The sequence below is a fragment of the Ambystoma mexicanum genome, chromosome 10, assembly GCF_040938575.1.
Source record: "Ambystoma mexicanum isolate Mex_15411 chromosome 10, UKY_AmexF1_1, whole genome shotgun sequence".
NCBI classification, from domain to species: Eukaryota; Metazoa; Chordata; class Amphibia; order Caudata; family Ambystomatidae; genus Ambystoma; species Ambystoma mexicanum.
Window position 1 is genome coordinate 776,736,856 of NC_090932.1, and position 16,607 is coordinate 776,753,462.

The following is a 16,607-nucleotide window of genomic DNA, read 5'->3' on the forward strand; positions in this document are numbered from 1 at the left end:
TTTACAAGGGCAAGTAATTTATGTGACTCTAAGGCAGGCTGCTTGATGTGACGTCCCAGTAGTGGGCAGCGCATGCGCGAGCCTCGTTCCCGGCCGCGCATGCGCAGTAGAATAAACGGCGCCCGTGCGGCAGTTCCCGCCGGGACGCGGACCAAGCAACAACGCGTCCCGCGTCGTCCTTGCATGTGTGCCGAGTGTGCGTGCGTGCATGCCGGAGTGAGTGCAGGCCCCTCACCCGACCATCCGGGGTGAGGACACAACAACTGGCGACGAGGAGGAGCGCCACGATTACGCTCGCCCCGACGTATGATGAACGTCGGATCTGCGTTGCTGCGTATCATGGCATGACACGGACCCGGCACGAACGCCACGATTAAGCAGCAGTAGCGGCCTGCACAGGTGCTCGTGCGCTGCTGCGCTTCCGCCACACGGAAATATTTGGAACCCTGGTCGTTCCCACCCACCTGGGGACGACCCTCTACTTTTGACACAGAAAGGAGTGGCCAAGACACGTCGTTGGGGATCCACACATCAGGTTTGCGGCCTCTGTGACACCAAGAGGTGCCTGTGCGACCTGCACCAATGGCAGACAGTGATGGGGAAGCGGAGAATGCACATGGCACAACGGGGCCACAACAAGGATCTCTGTTACCGATGCAGGAGTTTGACGTATCGAGACCCCCATCCAAATTGGGGCCAAGATGGTTGCTCTGGATTAAAAGACTTGAAATGTACTTCGCAGCGACCGGCATCACCGATGATGCCGCGAAAAGGGCGACTTTGCTGTACTCGGCAGGGCTGGACATCATCCGCATTTTTGAGGCATGCAATCTGCAGGTGGTCACATATGCTACGGTCAAGACTGCTTTGGAAAACCACTTCATACCTCAGTCGAATATGGACTATGAGAGATTCCTGTTCTGTGGTGAGAAGCAGAAAGATGAAGAACCTCTTGATCAGTTTTGTGCCAGGTTGAGAATGATGGCCACGGCATGCCGCTGGGACAATGATGAGTCTATGATACGGAACCAGGTAATACAGGGCTGTAGCTCGAGCAAGCTAAGGAGACAAGTATTGCGAGAACCGGGATGGACACTGGCACAAATACTGGACAGTGGCAGGACGTTTGAACTGGCGGAGTCGAGAGACGCAAAGATGGACGCAGCCAGGCGCCCAGGTATGGCGGACGAGGCGGATGCCATCAGCAGACGTGGGGACACAAAAGAAAAGTGGGGCCAGAAAAAGCTAGAAACTCGCAATCCTCCAGGATCGGAGTCAATATGTCAATACTGCGGTTATGACCTGCCACATTCAGAGGAATGCCCGGCCAAATCAAGATCGTGTGGCCGGTGCGATAGACCAGGGCACTATGCCCGTATGTGCCGTGCCCCAGCCCCCGTATCTGTACAGAGAGGCCCAGCAAGAAGTCGCGGAGGCGCATCCAGAAGACTCCAAAGTATTGCCGCTCTCGAACAGGAAATACAAAGGCTGCAGCTAGCTGAGGAGGAGGAGGATGAAGAAGTGTTCTTCATATCCAACCTAGCGTCGGGGACCAGGAAGAAGAGGCAACCCAAATGCATGGTGGACATACAAGGTGTGCCGACACAGGTTCTAATTGACACTGGGGCCTCCGTATGTGTATTGGCCGAAGAACAATACCAAAAACTTCCGGGACCTCCCGCGCTAGACAGCTCTGCGGCTAAAATATTCACGTTTGGAGGCGCCACCTCGTTACCTATCAAGGGTGTGTTCGTCACGCCGGTCACCAAGGGTGACAAAGCAATCAAAGCACGTTTTTTTGTCACGGACATGAGTCTTCATTCATTACTCAGCTGCGCAGCATCTGAGGCCCTTGGTTTGGTGCATTTCGCACTGGAGGTGCATCAAATAGACATTGAGTGCCTGCTGGACAAATATGCAGGCATTTTTGAAGGAGTAGGGAAACTGAAGGCATCCCCGATAAGGCTGCACATCGACGACACCATCAGACCAACCGCTCTGAAACACAGACGAATTCCGTTCCATCTCAGGGAAAAAGTAGAAGAGCTGCGGTCGCTTGTTAACATGGATATCATTGAGAGGGTGGAAGGGCCCACACCATGGGTTTCACCAATTGTAGTCGCCCCCAAACCTAAGCAGCCGGGAGCAGTGAGGATCTGCGTAGACATGCGCCTCCCCAATGCGGCAATTAAGAAGGAGAGACATCTAACGCCAACCCTCGACGACATCGTAGGCGAGCTTCAAGGGGCACGTGTGTTCTCCAAGCTGGATCTACAAGCGGGATATCACCAACTGGAGCTCCACCCCGACTCAAGATTCATTACAACTTTCACAACACACGAGGGCCTATACCAATTCAAACGTTTGAGTTTCGGGATATCATCTGCGGCTGAAGTGTTCCAGAACACGATTAGGGGAGCATTGGCGGGGCTGACAGGTGTCCTAAACATGAGTGATGACATTTTGGTATTTGCAAACTCAGAAGCAGAGCACCTAAAACGTCTAGAAAGTACTCTAAAGAGATTGAAGGACCTGGGGCTCACGTTACACTGCCAAAAGTGCAAATTCTTCAAGGACCGGATAGGGTTTTTCGGCTTCATCTTTCAGGCCGCAGGAATATCACCGGACCCGGAAAAAGTCAGAGACATTCGGGAAGCAGCGGCACAACAATCCCCTACGGAAGTGAGGAGCTTCTTAGGGATGGTGACGTACTGCGGGCGTTTCATAAAGGGACTGGCGTCGATGGCGGAACCTCTCAGGGCCCTAACAAAAAATTATGCAATGTGGAAGTGGGAGTCACGTGAACAAGAGGCTTTCCAGGCCCTAAAGAATGCCTTGTCGGATGGAGACACCATGGCATATTTCAACCTAGCGGTGGAGTCAGAGGTAGTGGTGGATGCGAGCCCAGTCGGTGTGGGAGCAGTGCTGTTACAACCCGATGAGCGTGGAGATATGAGACCGATTGCCTACGCAAGCAAAGCACTATCCAGCACAGAGATGAGATACTCCCAGATAGAAAGGGAAGCCCTGGCTATCCTATGGGGCTGTCGCCATTTTCGCCTGTACATATTGGGCAAACCTGTAGTGGTGGTCACCGACCACAAGCCGCTGCTGCCAATACTCGCAGGTGCGTCAATAAAACCCCCACCCCGCATTGAGAGATGGATGCTGGCCTTAATGGAGTACGGGGTGAAGCTGGTATACCGACCCGGGACCAATAATCCCGCGGACTATTTGTCAAGGCATCCCAACAAAGAGAGTGCAGAAGGAGACGGCAGTGAAATGGAATGCAACAGTCTACTCTGCCAGGTAGTGGAAGGTGCGCTCCCCAGGGCGCTGTCGAGGTTGGCGATCGCCACAGAGTCATAGAAAGATGAGGTCTTCGACATCATCAAGGCTGCGGTGAGAAGTGGAGACTGGAGGGAAGTCCTGCGCAATAACTCGCTACGCCAGGAGGAGGCCCAGAAAGACCTACAGGCACTCTGGAGGGTGAGAGATGAGTTATCGATCTCCGATGACGGGCTGTTACTCAGGGGCCGACAGATCGTCATCCCGCAAGAGCTCAGGCTGAGGATACTGGAGTTGGTGCACATTGGACACCAGGGTGTCGTGAAGACAAAGGCCAGGTTAAGGCCAAAAGTATGGTTTCCAGGTCTGGAAGAAAGGGTGGAGCGTTTTGTAAAGAGATGTCTGGTCTGCCAAGCTGCCACGCCAGGGGACAAAGCACCACCAATCAGCTCGATGGAACGCAGCACAAAGCCGTGGAGTACGGTACACATGGACTTTGGCGCAACGGGTCGGGGAATGTATTTTCTGGTAGCAGTGGATCAATGGTCGAGGTACCCGGAGGTGGAGGTGGTCGAGTCGACGGCTACCGAGTACACCACGGCGGCGTTGGACAGAATGTTCGCAACGCATGGGTTTCCCGACATCGTGTGCTCAGACAACGGACCACCTTTTACAGGCCGCCAATTTGCCCAGTACCTGAGTGAGAGGGGGATTAAACATCGGAGAGTGTCCCCGCTATGGCCGCGTGCAAATGGTGAGGCCGAAAGAATGATGCGTACGCTCAATAAGGTGATGCGAATCTCAGCTAGCAATGGGGAGCCTCTAAAAAAAGAGAATTGTGGAATTCCTTTGAGTGTACCGCACAACCCCTCACCAGTCCACCGGGGTTGCCCCGGCCGAGGCACTCTTCGGGCGCTGCCCGAGAGGGATGATACCGGAAGTGGATAACCGAAGACCCGGATTCATAGACGATGAAAGAGTCCGAGAGGAACGGGCGGAACGCAACGAGAAGGAGAGCGAACGGAGAGGGCTGCAAGAAAAGGAGGTACAAGTCGGAGGCTCCGTGCTCGTCAAGAATCGGCACCCGGAAGGGAAACTATCCTTGCCATTTGAACCACGCCCCTGGAAGGTGACCCATGTGAAAGGCACTATGGTGACTGCAGCCAGTGAACGCGTCACCGTCACCCGCAATCGATCGTTCTTCAAGAAAGTGGACATCGTGCCTGAAGCTCGGACATCAGGGGAGTTCTCAATGCGGGAATCAAGCCCGGAGATCCAGGAGAGCGAGCCGTCGAGAGATCCGGACCCTACCAGTGGCGCTGACTGTCTAGTGCCCAAGGTTATGCCAAGATATCCAGTTCGAGGAGGCAGGAGACTTACGGCTCATTTCAAAGACTATGTTATGGACTCGGGTGACTGACCGAGGTAATCCTGAAGCCTACACTTGATGGGTGCAATGTTTGTATTACTGTTACGTTGATCCCGTGAGTACAATTTGTTCGTACTACACTGCTGTTTGTTGTTACAAAAAAAAGAAGGGATGTGACGTCCCAGTAGTGGGCAGCGCATGCGCGAGCCTCGTTCCCGGCCACGCATGCGCAGGAGAATAAACGGCGCCCGTGCGGCAGTTCCCGCCGGGACGCGGACCAAGCAACAACGCGTCCCGCGTCGTCCTTGCATGTGTGCCGAGTGTGCGTGCGTGCATGCCGGAGTGAGTGCGGGCCCCTCACCCAACCATCCGGGGTGAGGACACAACACTTGAGGCCAGCCCATGTCAAAGCATGCAACACATTAGTTAGTCTGTGCGGTGGGTGGGTAAGTGATTACTTTGAGTGATGGGCTCAGACCAATCCAGTGATCTGACAGCTACATGACTGTGCCCTGCACTCTGGCCAAGACAGGCCGAAGGTGAACCACCAGCGAAGTCACGTGGCAGAGCGTACCACAATCACACAGTATCTGCATATCAGACTGAGGAAGGTATCGGTCTCCATGTTGTTCAGTTATTCATCTCGCACTGCAGGAATAATTGAATTCAGTGTTTACTTACCATTACATTTGACATTTTTTCCATGTTGTGCTGTTTGATGGGTTGTCTATTTTAGAATGCTCTACTGGTGCCAATAATGTATTTTTTGTATCTTCCTGTGATGTAATTGTTATGTGAAGTATTATTTATGAAACTTGAAAAATCCTACATCTTTTTGGTCACCGAATGTTGGCAAGTATGTTTTGTGAGACAATATACCAGGTTGGCGCAGTAGGCGGTTATGCTGGTCTTGGTGGCGGTTTGCTGCGGGGGTCTGTCAATGATAGCTCTCAACCATTTGTGTCCCAAAGGCGGGTGAAAACACCCGATTTTGTTTTTGGTGGGTGAGAGCCCATTGAAGAGAGTGGGCATGCAGGAGGCTTGGCAGGTGAGTCAGATGTTTACAAGGCGGGTGACACCCGCCAAAAGCGTGTGAGTTGAGAGCTATGGTCAATAAAGGCACTTACCGTCTGTATCTACAAGGTGTCTTACTTTTCTTCACTGGCAACGAGGATCCGTTCAGAGGGTCAGACCCCGCACAGCGACCTGCGTGTGCAAGTCCTCGGCATAGGCGGATCGAGGAGCGAGGGCATGATCCCTGTCCTTCCGCGGCAGACTGCACCCAGCACCCCTCCATCTTAGGCGAGGTGTCAGGTGTTTCCTGGGTGGCGTGAGCCGCAGAGTATTGGCGGCCAGAGCCCTGTTCCGAGCATTTTGAGGTGCGCAAGACGGAGCTGCAGCGCACGTTGAGGCTCGAGGAAGGGACCCAGCAACGTGCACATGCCAACAGCGCACACCGTTGTTGCTTAGCAACGGGAAACAAAGACCGCGCTGAGGGGAGCACGAGCACAGGGACGGCATCCATGGAAGCAAGGCTGTTCGGCAAAGGACCGAGGTGAGAGGGATCAGCAGCCTCAGGGGCAGAATGCACTACAGCTGGGACAACAGGAAATATTAATGTGAAGGCACGTCCTTCAGCTGGGAACTGTCGGGCGGAAAGTATTACTTTGAAGGCGCGTTACTGTGAAGGCACGTCCTTCAGCTGTGCACTGTTGGTCACAGGGAGAGAGTCCAGTCCAGGGCTACAGTACTTTCTTTGCTGCTTTGGGCAGCAGGTATGGAGGAGGGCTGCACCTGGTTCCTGCAGGGAGAACCACCACCAGGGAACACGTGATTAGCTGGGGTTCCAGTCAAGGAGAGTGAAGTGAACCACACTGCTACCATGCAACACACCAATGCCAGACCCCCTCCGGCTTTCCTAATGGCCGCTGGTGAGCAGCCAGTTTCTTGGGAACAGTGGGTGGATGCTTTCAAGGTGTATTTGAGGGCGGCTGGTGGAGCCAGGTATAGTGATGACGAGAAGGAGGCGGCACTCTTGAATTGCATCGGATCAGTGGGTTTGCAGATTTTCAGACATTTACCAGGGGAGAGGGAGAGTGGTGAGCGTCAATGAGACTGCCCTGAGGAAGTTGGAGGGGCGGTTTGGTAAAAGGATTAATGTGGTGCTCGAGCGTTACTTCTCCAGAGCACAGGGGCTTGGGGAGAGCATTGACTCATACGTCACCGCACTGAGGACATTGTTGGCCACATGCAGGTTCACTGGATCCCAGGATGAGTATATGTTATGAAGACCAGCAACCCCAAGGTCAGGGCGAGGCTGTGGATAGAGAGCGATTCCCCCCTGGAGAAGGTGATAGAGATCGCCAGGGCAAAAGAGGCGTCACGTGCGAGCATCCAGATTGTCACAGAGAAGGCGAGAGGCATGTTCTGGGGCAATTTGTACAGGCGGTCTTGCCATCGTACCGGAGGGGCGGCGGCGATGTCAGAAGGAAAGCAGAAAAAGCGGAAAGTCAGGGGTCCAGGATGAACAAAGGGAACTGGAGTGGCAGTTTAAAGGAGGCCTGCAAGAGGTGCGGTGGTCCAGTCATCCCAGGGGGCCAAGGATTGTCCGGCTGGAGCGGTCGAGTGCAGGCGATGCAGGACCAGAGGACACTATGCTAGGATGCGCAGAGCAAATCTGGGTGAAGGGAGTGCTCAAGGAAAACAGACAATAGGGATGATTGAATCTGAAGGGAGTGCAGTGTGTCAAGAGGTGGTTGAGAGCAACAAAATTAATCAAGGGTGAATTTGCATGTTGAAGGCCTGACCAAACAAAGGCCATTGGAAGTGTTAACAGTGAATGGTGAACGTCTGGAGATGTTGGTGGACTCAGGGTCCCCATAGACCATGATTTCTCCTGAGTTGTATGAGGAGAAGTACGGAAAAAATGTGGCAGATCTCTGTCCTCCTGATATTAACTCCAGTGCTTATGGGCATGTGCCCATTAAGGTTATGGGATATGTGTGGGCGCAGATTGAGTTTAAGGGGTGCAGCACACAGGGAAAGCTCTATGTGGCGCATAAGGGTGCCAGTGTTTTGGGTTGGGATGAGCAGGCTGCTTTGGACATTGAAATACGTCCAGGCAAGAAGGTACTGGTTTTGAGTGTGGAGGAAGGGCCTGAAGTGGGGTTGTCTGCGCAGTATTTGCAGGGTAAATATCCTGAGGGGTTTGCTGAGAAGTTGGAGATGCTACATGGATTCTCTCATCAAATTGTGCTGAAGAGGGGGGCTGTACCCAAGGTGCATAAGGTCAGAGGAGTCCCTGTGTTGGCCAGGGAAGGGTTGAAGTCTGAACTGGCAAAGTTGAAGGTTGCAGGTGTGATAGAGGAAATTGAGAGCTCAGAGTGGCTATTTCCTGTTGTGTTGGCCAGGAAACAGGACGGAGGTTTGAGGATGTGCGTCGATCTAAGGGAACTTAATGCCAACATTTGGGTTGATCGCCATCCTTTACCTAACATTAATGAGTTGCTTCTGATGATGAGTCAGGCCAAATGGTTTTATACCTTTGACCTGTCATCAGCCTACCAACAAAATGATTTGCATGTCGAGTTGCGACCGTTGACCTCTTTTGTGACACCGTTTGGCGCTTACAGGTTCTGCCACATGCCTTTTGGTTTGGCTTCGGCCTCTGCTGTTTTTCAGGGACTAATGCAAGAGTTGTTTGGTGATGTTCCTGGGGTCAGTTACTTCCAGGATGACATTTTGGTCTGGGGCAGGAGTAGGAGCGAACATGATGAGAGGGTGCACCGGGTAATGCGGATCCTGCAGCAGAGAGGGTGAACAGTGAAGATGTCCAAGTGTCAGGTGGGGGTGCCTAGTGTGTCATACCTGGAGCATACCTTGGGCGCTGATGGGGTAAGGCCCAAGGAGGAGCTTGTCAGGGTCATGAGGGAAGCTCTGTCTCCCACGAACAAGGAGCAACTTAGGTCCTTTTTGGGTTTGACCGAAAACTATGTAAAATTCATTCCATTTTAAGCGGAAAAGACGGTGTGCATGAGGGCACTATTGAAAAAGAATGTCAGATTTGAGTGGTCCCAGGAGTGCCAGCATGAATTCGAATTGTTGAAGAGGGATGTGGACCAGGCTCCGTCCTTGAGATCTTTTGATCCGAGGAATAGGGCCGTGCTTACAGTGGATGCTAGTGAGGTGGGTGTCGGTGTAGTGTTAGAACAGTGGCAGGTGGGTGTGTGCAAGCTCATCGCTTTTGCATCTAGGGCTTTGCGGGAGGCGGAGGGGAGATATCTGGTCATCGAAAGAGAAGCCTTGGTTGGCGGTGTGGTCCATTTCAGGACGTTTTTGTGGGAGATCCCGTACGTGATTAGGACGGATCATAAGCCTTTGGTACATCTGCTCATGACCAGGGGGATGGCGTCAGTGTCTCCTAGGATAGCTAGATGGGTGGTGGACTTACAGGAATTCATTTTTAGAGTAGAGTATCTCAACGGGAATGAGAATCTTCTGGGAGATTGTTTGTCACGGTTACTGGTGGTGGCACGCGGTGCGGCGGCAGGTTGCATGCGTCCTTCCTGCTGTTGATCAGGCGGAGTGGGAGGGTGAGGCCACCAAGGATGCAGAACTCATTCGGATTAAGGAAGGTTTAAGGAGAGGTTGGGACGCTGTCAAAGGCAGGGTGGAAGGGAAGGGATACGCTCAGGTGCTCTCTGAGTTGGCAGAGGGACCGTGGGGCATCTCAAGGGGGGAGAGGTTAGTCCCTACTGTGAGTATGAGGTCTAGGTTAGTAGAGCTGGCTCATGAGGGGCATTTGAGTAGGTCCCTAACAAAGAGGAAGTTGTGGGAGGATTACTGGTGGCCCGTGATGGATGATGATGTGGAGGCTGAGGGGAAAGAGTGTGTGGCCTGTGCAGTCAGTGATAAGGTGATGCACCCCCAGCTTGTATATCCGGTGGATGTGCCTGACGAGGTGTGGTCGAAGGTGGCTTTGGATATTATGGGGTCAATGGATTGTTTGCAGGGGGGTTCGAGATTTTTGGTTGTGTTGGTGGATTACACTTCACGTTGGGTGAAGATTGCTGCTTTTGAAAGTGTTACCTCTGAGATGGTGATTGGTTTTCTCAAGAACATTTTTGACAGGGAAGGGGTGCCGGCGAGTCTTGTGATGGATAATGGAGTACAATTTGTTTCCCAGCAGATGCAGGATTTTCTGAAGTTCTACGGTATCAGGCATCATCGTACCGCGTTGTACAATCCTTGGGCTAATCATTTAGTTGAAAGGGTGAATGGTTTCATTAAAGGGTCTATCCAATTGGCTTTGGCAAATGGTTTGTTGTGGCAGGATGTATTATCTGTGTCCATGTCGGCGTGCAGAGGGACTCCGTCCGTGATGATGGGTAAGACCCCTTTTGAATTGATGAGGGTTAGGAAGGCAGGGTCGAAGCTGAGGATGGTGGCCTTGGGGGTGGTGGAGCCATCGAGATGAATATGGCTGGAGTGTTGCAGAGGGTGCAGGCGCATCAGGACGGGGTGAGGTCTCAGCAGGTTGGGTGGAAGCCGGTTGAGGTCAGGGTGGTGGACCTGGTGTGTGTGAAGAATCCTAGGTTTGATCCCCAGGGGGGCAGCGCTTTCATGTCTCCTCGTGTGGTGGCAAGAGTCAGAACGGGTTATGTGGTTCTTGATAATGGGTCGAGGTGGTGTAAAAGGAGAATTGCAGTGCTAGACAAGGGTGTGGTACCCTTGTTCCACCAACGAGAGAGTGTTCTTCATGGTGTTTCATGTGATTTTCTAGTACAACAGCGGGCACACCAATGCAGTGAGGAGAGGTTCGCTGTGTATGGTGTGGAGACTGTTGCAAGTGCTGTGTTGAGCGATGGTGACGTTCATTCAGAAGCCGGGGGTGGTGGTCGCCGGGCGAGGGTGTGTAGGCCACCTGCAAGGTTGAGGGATTATGTATGGTAGGAATGGTGTGGATAGTGTGAAAGTGTTTTTCCACAGACAGCTATAGTTTGATGTTTTGATGTGAAGGGTTTTCCTCAGCTCTAGTTTGACGTTTTGATGTGTTTTCCTTTTTGAGTGTCTTCTCTTTATTTGCTAAGCCCTTCTTGGATTACTGTATTTGTCTAAGGAGGGGAGATGTGTCTTAAGGATGTTGCGTGCCTGGACTGTTGGCTCGTTTTGTGAGACAGCATTCCAGGTCGGCGCAGTAGGCGGTTATGCTGGGCTCGGTGGTGGTGTGCTGCGGGGTCCGTCAATAAAGGCACTTACTGTCTGTATCTACAAGGTGTCTTACTTTTCTTCAGATTGCATCAGAGTTAGAATTACTTTAGAAGGGAGAAAGTAAAAATAGCAGCATTTTTAATAGAAAAGTCAGAAGCCTTCCGCTTAAATGGGGAGGATTATAGCATGTATGTAAAGGCCTAGTTCTCAAATGTTTATGTCTCATGGGCGGCTCAAAACAGCCAATTTTGTTTTTGGTGGGTGAGAGCCCATTGAAGTGTTTAGGCATGGAAAAGTATGGGTGGGTCATTACAAGTTGTGCGGTATCCCAGTGGTAAATCCCCCGGGATACAGCCCAACGCAATTAACGTTACTGCAACTTGGTCCAGCTCTTTTAGTGGTGGATCCTAAGTTGCGGTGGCGCGGTAAGTCGCCATTTATTCTGTGTCCCTGGCCGCAAATATAAGTCAATGGACTTTCACGGGCCAAAAATTACATCTGGTGTTTTCATCCGCTTTGGGGCCATAAAACATTGAGAGCTAAGAGTTATGGTAAAGAGGAAAGGATATAATGACCAAGGAGAATCAAGCCTCTCTTCAGGACCAGCTACAAGCAAGTACGACCCGTTTGGTTGCCCTCTACCCAGGAACCCACCACAGCAGCAATAACCCTGCATAACTATGTTTGCTAGCCTCAAAATCGGAGTGTGGGGGGCTTGCTTCCCACTTCAGTTCCTTTCTTCCTGTTGTGCTCGTGCTGAGAAGCTGAGCATTGGTCGCAGTGCAAAAGTGTGCGCGGCTAGCAATTTATAATGACACACGGGCACCAGTATTAGTTTTGGCAGCTGCACATGGACTGCCCAAGGCACGCCTTATGCACCCTTTAATTATCTGAGCATGATGACGCAACAAGCGTCATCTTACTCAAAAGTACACACACTATAACACTTCCTCACCGTGACCTTTTGTGAGGCCCTGCATATGCCCCACCAGCCCCTTCGAGGCCCTGGACATACACTTAAATGCCTTTCTTTAAACAACAAAATGTGGCACTGACGTGCCTCTTAGTGGGTGGAAGGCTTGAACTGGCCTATAAGACAATAGGCCTATGACTGAACCAAAAATGCCAGTCCCAAGGGGGTCTGAGGGACAGGGGGTGAGACCCTGACCTCGATCCCATATGCCCTGAGAGGACCGTTCGCAAGCGCAGTGCTACCCAGTGGGTTGCTCTCAGCGTTTCACATGGGGCATACGAGCTATGGGAACGCTTCCCATTGCTTTGGCAACGCTAGAAGTTAGTGGGCCAATCCAAGATGGCCACCATATGCAATATGTGTTGTGCATTTTACGGGCAACATGTAGGGACAACAAAAACGATGTATAGGATGCTGGACTGGTGCGCTGCCACTTTGCTCTTTCCCGTTGCAGTGGTGCTGTTTTCCCTTGCTATTCTTCTGCTTGGTAAGTTTCCCCCCCCCGCTCCCTTGTCTTCTGTCCTGCTGTGCTCTCTTTGTGATGAGGAGAGAAAGAGGAGACATCAAGGGGGCCGATCTATGTATTGTGGGTCGCCAGGACATTTGGTTTGCGCTTATCCTCTGGCACCCCCTAGGCGGGTGGAAAACGCCAGCTCCCGTTCTTAGGAGGGATAAGAGTTCGGGAGATTGTAGGCAGTAGTCCCCAAGTTTTGGGGATGACTCCCCAAGGAGAGAAAAACTGAGTGACTAAATCAGACTCTAGAGCTATACCTACTTTGTTTCACAAATGAAGTACAGGTCAATTGGGTTTCCTTGTTACCATTGGCAGAGTTTTTTTTACAATAATGCTCAACACTCAGCTATACATCAAACACCTTTCTATGCCACCTATGGTTTTTACCCGAGATGGTTGACTATGATCCCCTCCGTATGTTTTAACGTACTGTCGGTGGAAGCTGTCATTCCTCCTTCATGGCGTTGCATGCATCCAGTGTTTCGTGTTTCCCTCCTTAAATCATACCTTGGAAAGATGAATGCAGTGTCTCGTCTGTCGATAGTTGACATCTCGTCTGGCGAATACGAAGTGGAGGCTATCTGTGATTCCAGGTTTCATAGGGGAATTTTGCAGTACCTTGTGTATTGGAAAGGGTACCCCATCTCAGAACGTCCTTGCGAGCCCCTGCAAAACATACATGCCCCTAGCTTACTTTTGCAGTTCCATCGCCAGCACCCCTGGAAGCGGGGGGGTTCCCCGGCGGGAAGACGGCATACTGTCAGAGTTTCACATGGGGCATACAAGCGATGGAAACACTTCCCATTGCTATGGCAATGCTGGAAGTTAGTGGCCCAATCCAAGATGGCCGCCATAGGCAATGCGCGTTGTGCACGTTACGCGGCAACACATAGGGACAACAAAACAGTGTTTAGGACACCGGACCGGTACATCACAACTTTGCTCTTTCCCGTTGTAGTGGCGCTGTTTTACCTTGCTGACCTTGTGCTTGGTAAGCTTCCCCTCTGGCTCCCTTATCTTCTGTCTTGCTGTGCTCTCTTTGTGATTTTCCCCCACAGCTTCCTTCCTGTTACCTACGTTCCATTTTTCCTTCATTCTTGTCGGATTCAGGGGAGGTCTTAGACCAGATTGCACCCCTGGCAGGAATCATTGCTGGCACCCCCCAATCCCTCTCCCTCCCCCAAAATGACAACAATAATTGCATGTTACAAATGGTGTAAATAGAGCACTCAATAAAGAACTAGATAGACATGCAATACAAAATGCGTACATTAGATACTAGGTGAAATTGTACCTGTACTATGTGTTCAAAAAGAAACCGTGTAACTGACTTCCTCTTGTAAGTGGTTTCAATCAAACGCATTGTAATCCCTCTTTCCCCCTAATACTACTCAATTCCCTCTAATATGCAATATAGAGATGGAAGGAGAGAAAACAGGTTTCAGGAATAAACACTCTTAAATGCAGTTTCAATCCCAATTCCCCCAGCAAGCAGAGAGAAACAGGAATGATTTTGAAACAAGTCAATTGCTTTTCAATGTGGCTTGTAATGAATGGGAAAAATGCTAAAAAATGACTTTTAATTCACTAAATTGGATTCAGAATTAGTGGTAGCTGCTTTGGATAGCTTCAGGTAAACACTAGCAATGATGATTGAATGACTGGCAGATAGGAAACGGAATTCAGAGGTTGAATGCAAAGAAATAGCTGTTTTACATGGAATGAAATTGAGCCAAATGCAGAATTGCGGCAAACTTTTCCGCACGCGTTAAGCGCGATTGCGGCAAAACTATAATTTCTGAGTTTGTTGGAAAGCTGAGGATGTTAGCTTCAATTTTGAACCGTTCCTAGCATGTACAGTTCAAAAGTTATGAAGGTTTTAGTAAAGGTCGATTTTTCTCAAAAAGAGTCAATATTTCAAATGAAAGATGCGCTTTTGAAGATTACAAACAAGGATTGGCTTTACACTAAGGGGCTATGAAGATGCGAGATACCAACGGTACAGCCACCAGTCCAGAGGCGCCTCTGTCTGATCTTTGCCTGCTGCGACACTTGCCTTTCTTCAGCAACTATATTAGCGCAAAGATGATTTATCACTACAATTATCACAGGACTATATGGATGAGAGAAGGATTCAGGACAGACAAAAGAGGTTCTACAATGCAGTTCTGGATATGATAGAATGGGTTGGATCGGATTACTTAAGGCTACGAGATTGGCTATGGACAATTCTATGTTAAATACTCACAACTATGGTTTTGGAATAGGCCCGTCTGGATCTGGTCAAAGGGTTTCGGACTGGAATCTGCTAGCCACCGGACAGGATTCAGGAGCTTGGTTCTGCACTCAGCAAGGCACTCTGGTCTCTGCACGGCCTCTTGGACTGGATCTGATGGGTTGGTTCTGGGTTACAGCTCTGCTCTACTGGTTTGGATCTCTGGGTTCTAGGAAGGGTTCTTGGCAAGAACCAGAAAAACAGCACAGCCCGGCTGTTGAATTTGTTATGCACCTTGGAAGTTTGGGGTTAAAATCAGGTTGCAAGATTTTAAAGGCCAGCTGAGAAGGGTTCAGCTTTGAATGGGCCTTCTGCTTTCAGAGTTCTGGAGTCTGGATCTGGGTTCTTCCTGCAGAGCGCTTCGCCAGTAAATCAGTTGATGGGTGAATGTGTGTCTGTCTAGGTCCTCAACAGTCCCTATTTATGTATTTCCCAAGGGGGTGGATAGGCTGATCATACTAAGCCCACCCTCTAGGATACTGATTGGTCAAAGAATTCCCTCTCTCCTGATTTGAGAAGGAAACCAGAGTGTCATGATGTGTCATGATGACACTGTGTTTATGGCCCAGGGGAAAACCTCCCCTTCGTTTCTACACAGAAAATATATTTTTCATATAAAGCATATTTACAATATCACCAATTTACTAATAATACATATTTACATCCCAAATTAAATAAGGCATGTATCTGTCCAAGTCCCATCTTCTTAAGGGTTTCGGTTCACAATTGACAGATTTTCGCGCTTTTGGTTGGTTACCCAGTATCAGATCTGTACATATTTTTCCACATACATGTGCATAACATCGGGGCATAATCCTGTAGATTTTCATATTCCTAGCATTATCACAATTACTACAATATCAACATTTTTAGTGGTCCAGTCTCTGAACATCGCACAAATTCTAGAGTAGTTTTAAACTGTGAGCAACATTTTCATTTTAACAACCTATAAATTCCAGATTTTTACAAGTTTGGCACAGTTTTCAATGAGTCTTTTTCTCAAAAATATATTTTCTCCAGATACACAATTCAGTCTAGCCCGGCCTCCAAGGTTTGGCTGAGCCAAGAGCATCCCGAGCCTCTTCCTGCCAGCAGCTGGTTTCTGTTGACGCCGAATTTGCATTTCCTTTCAGTCAAGGGAGCCTTTTGTCCATACTCAGAGCAACAGGCCAAAATCCCCTCCCACTTCCCTTCACAACTCAATGCCAGTTCCTCAGCAGAGAGCAGGGGGGGAGATTCCTTTGTTTGGGGAAGCTGTGGAATGTCTCTGAAGCCCAGTGTGGCTGGCTTTAACTCACTTTTAAAAGAATGTTTAAAATAGTCTTTTTCTGGAATACAATTTACATTTTTAACAAATATAGCCACAAATCTCTTAATTCCAGCCTTTTTAAAATATAGAGATTGAATTTTATCAACCTATATTGATTTTGATGGGAAGTCTCTTTTTTTCCACACTTTGATTTTAATGTACAAGTTTAAATGACAGTATAGGTAAATGCCAGCTTCTGACACAGGCGAGCGGCGGTACTGCGCCCATTTCTGACATATTTTTCCCATGCAAGCACCTTTGAATGTGGATTTTCTTATGATGAAATGTGCTTCTCATGACATGGTGGTTGATTGGATTCTTTAAATAAAGCAATGTTTCACACCCAACAAGGATGCTGGATCTTTTGTGATGTTTGGGAACCATGATTTTGCAAATTTACCAGCCAAGGAAAAACAGATTTTAAAGCAGTTCTGGTTTTCCCTTGCAATGCAGCACTGCTTTTTCAAGTTGTTTCATTTTACTCTGTGGGCAGCCCAATGATAGGTTTTGGCAGTGGTCTCCTGTGTTACCACTGACATAGGCAAAATGGATTGGCGGCCTATTTTTCAGGTTTCCCTGCGCATTTTCCAGAGGTTTTTAGCACATATAAGGCTTTTCGGCGGCCATTCTGTTGTTTTGATGAACACAGCACACAGTGATGTTGCAGAG